This window comes from Astyanax mexicanus, chromosome 5, assembly GCF_023375975.1.
Source record: "Astyanax mexicanus isolate ESR-SI-001 chromosome 5, AstMex3_surface, whole genome shotgun sequence".
Taxonomy (NCBI): Eukaryota; Metazoa; Chordata; class Actinopteri; order Characiformes; family Acestrorhamphidae; genus Astyanax; species Astyanax mexicanus.
The window spans coordinates 29,771,612-29,775,648 of NC_064412.1; positions in this window are offsets into that span (position 1 = coordinate 29,771,612).

The window sequence follows — 4,037 nt, forward strand, 5'->3', positions numbered from 1 at the left end:
GCTCCAGAGCGCCTGGGTTCCTAGAGAGCCCGCCCACTCCAGAAAAGCACTGCGCTCCGCTAGAGGGAGCCCACAAGAGAGCCCAAAATGAATGGGGGTGAATGAAGCTAAATGGCTAACTATGCTAACTACAAACAGTAACCAACCACGTATTCATGATGTTCATTTACTTTCCGATAGAATAATGATATACTCTACCAATAAAGTAAACAAAATATACCTATATATTTCAGCTATCCTTCACTGAACAGAATTTAAGCAGTAAAGGCGCTAGCATTTCTGCTACAGTGAGCTGACTGGCTGGTGAGTTGATGCTGGAGAAACAGTCAGAGCCCGTTTAAAACGTTTATAACTAGATGTTTAAACCTTTAAATGATATCTGCCACGCGGAACTGAAGGATTTGATACTGTTCTGTGTTGAGGACACAATATTATGTAGGATGATGAGTTCAAGTAGAGGCTGCTGAAATCAGTAATTCTCTCGGGATAATGTAAAAAAGGAAAAATCTGGTAATTACCCACACTGGCCTGTAGATGGAACCAATACTCTTTCATTCATCTTCCAAAACCCACTTGTTGTTCAGAGGTGCTGGAAGTTGACTCCGTGTAGAAATTAAGAGACAACTTTACAATTTCTCTTTACAGTTTCTCTATTTTTACTGTTTATAGGTATACGTTCAATGAACATTGTTTTATTCTATGAACTACATGTCTCCCAAATTCCAAATATTGTCATTTAGACTATTTATTTGAAAAATGGTCAAAAAACTCATAGTCGTTTAAAAACAACAATACTAATGTGCAGGGCTGGGTAACCAGGTCCAGCTAAAATATTTAATATTTAAAAAGTATGTTTAAACCCACACTTCAGACACGTAATCTTTGTTGTTAATTGGGTATACTAATGATAATACTAGGGGTATTATCATTTGTATTATTGCTATAGTGGTACTCTGGCTGAGAACTTCTTAATAATGCACGGAATGCGTTTTTACGCACGGCATACGCTTTTATGCACAGCGCGCACTTTTACGCACAGCGCTCGGTTTTATGCACGGAATGCGTTTTTACGCACGGCACGCGTTTTTACGCACGGCACGCGCTTTTACGCACGGAATCCGCTTTTACGCACGGCGCGCGCTTTTACGCACGGAATGTGCTTTTACGCACGGCGGGCGCTTTAACACAGGTGTAGCAGGTAAGGCATTCTGTTTTGTAGCCTGGAAGCATCATCTCGTTAGGCTAAATAAACGAAGGTCTGGGCCAACAAAACATTAATTAATGATTATTTTTTGATTATTTGAAACTTGAAATGACAGTATCATTAGTCTCTAATTTAACAGATGTGCCTTCAAACGTAAAGCTTTCTTTGGCGTGGCTGGGTGAATGCTCTCCTTGGGTACAGGAATTCCCACAAGTTTGCAGTAGGCTGAAGTTCTGCCCTTTTTTGAGTTCATCTGATGAGTTCTGGTGCTGTGAGTTTCTACTGCTCCATTTCAGTACTGAGGCTTGTGAGGCGGTTTGGACCGGTGGTTCATGCCACGCTCAAATGCTCCCGTTAGTGGTGGGTTATTACTTCTCATTCTGATTTTTCTGTCCCTCTCCCTTTAGTTAGGCTGTTTTTATTCAGATCTGCCGGAGTCATTAGTTTGCTACATACTCTGATAATATTTTATACACTCTGTTTTACATAAATCCAGTCAAAACTAATTCCATCTTTCTGCCTTCTTCCGAGTTACTGACTGCCCACCTGTCTGACACGATACCGATGGATGTTGGACCCTCAGGATCTCATGTCCCCTGTCTGGCCAGACTGATGGAAGTTTCTAAAGTCAGCTCTTCTCCATCACCCACCACAGATCAGCTGCTCATCATCCATCTTACTCTCCGGTACTGATTACATCCAAGCTTACTCTAACTGCTTCCATTAGTGGCACTACTCTTGAATATATAAGACCGATATGGATGTATAAAGACACAAAAAAACACTTGGTGGTGCCTAAACGACACTTGGAGATGCCCAAAAAGAACACTTGGAGATGCCCGAAAGGACACTTGGAGATGCCCAAATGGACACTTAGAGATAACCGAAAGAACATTTGGAGATAACCGAAAGAACATTTGGGGAGCCCCAAAGGGACACTTGAAGATGCCTAAAAGGACGCTTGGATATGCCCAAAGGGACACTTGGAGAAGCCCGAAAGGACACTTGGAGATGCCCAAAAGGACAGTTGGAGATGCCCTAAGGTACAGTTGGAGATACCAGAAAGGACACTTGGAAATGTACAGGATTGAGTGTATTGTTTTTTCATATATCTTAAATAATAGAAATATAGTAATAAAAAAAATACACATGAAGCAATCCATTACATACATTAAAAATAAAAAATAGAGAGTGAAAGAAAATGATGAAAGTTACACTGGTGAAAACTACTGATTTTAAAATGATTTTTATTGGGGGGGGGTCACCTGAGGTTTTTTTTTTTTTCAAAATAATTATCTCGGGATGATGTAAAGGGGAAAATCAGGTAAATACCCACACTGGCCTGTAGATGGAACCAACACTCTCTCATTCAGCTTCCCAAACCCACTCGTTGTTCAGAGATGCTGCAAGTTGATCCAGTGATTTGCACTACTATACTGACCCTCGCAAACTCTTCACCATCTTCTCATCTCTTCTAAACCCTCCCACTCCTCAACCTCCCACAACCCTCTCCCCGGATGATTTTGTCAACTTCTTTGAGGAGAAAGTAGCAAATATCTGCCAATCTTTTGCCCCTGCCTCTACCCTTCCCACCAAGCTCTATCTTCCACATTCTACTTCTCTGTCTCACTTCTCTCTGCTTTCCACAGATGAAATCCTTCATCTTCTACGTTCTAACAATCCAACCACTTGCCCACGTGACCCTTTACCATCTCCCCTCTTTCAGACAATTGCTCCTGACCTCCTTCCGTTCATCACTCACATCATTAACACCTCTCTATCATCTGGTCATGTTCCATCAACTTTTAAGACTGCCAGAGTGGTTCCTATCTTGAAGAAACCAACTCTAGACAGCTTAGATGTTGGCAACAACAGGCCAGTTTCTCTCCACTCTTTCCTTTCCAAAGTCCTTGAGCGTGCTGTCTACAACCAACTTTCTCTCTTTCTCACTCAGAACAATCTTCAGGATCCAAACCAGTCTGGCTTCAAACCTGCACATTCTACTGGAACTGCCCTCATTGCAGTTACAGAGAAGCTTCATGCAGCAAAAGCTACCAACCTGTCATCTGTTCTGATTCTCCTTGATCTCTCTGCTGCTTTCGACACGGTCAACCACAGCATTCTCCTTTCCATCCTCACCAGTCTTGGAATCACTGGCTCTGCATGGCAGTGGTTTGCATAGGACCGTTCCTACCAGGTAACTTGGCAAGGGGCAACATCTGCTCCATGCAGACTCTCCACTGGGGTTCCACAAGGCTCTGTGCTTGGTCCTCTTCTTTTCTCACTCTATACTCGCTCTCTGGGTGAAAAAATATCTTCTCATGGATTCTCATACCACTGCTATGCTGATGACACTCAACTAATCCTTTCTTTTCCTCCTTCCGACACTCAGGTTTCATCCCGCATCTCAGCATGTCTCAGTGATGTCTCGATGTGGATGAGTTCTCATCACCTAAAACTCAACCCCAGCAAGACTGACCTTCTGTTCATCCCAGGAACTACGAGCCTTCACAACAATCTCTCCATCTCTTTCGAGAACTCACTGGTCACTCCATCGGCAGAAGCAAGAAGCCTTGGTGTAGTAATGGATGACCAGTTATCATTCTCGATCCATATTGCAAATCTGACTCGGTCATGCAGATTTCTCCTGTATAACATCCGAAGAATTTGACCGTTTCTGTCTCAGGAAGCCACTCAGGTGCTTGTGCAGTCTCTTGTCATCTCAAGACTTGACTACTGCAACTCTCTACTGGCTGGTCTTCCACTGCGAGCAACCAAACCACTACAATTAATTCAGAATGCTGCAGCACGACTCGTCTTCAATCTTCCGAAG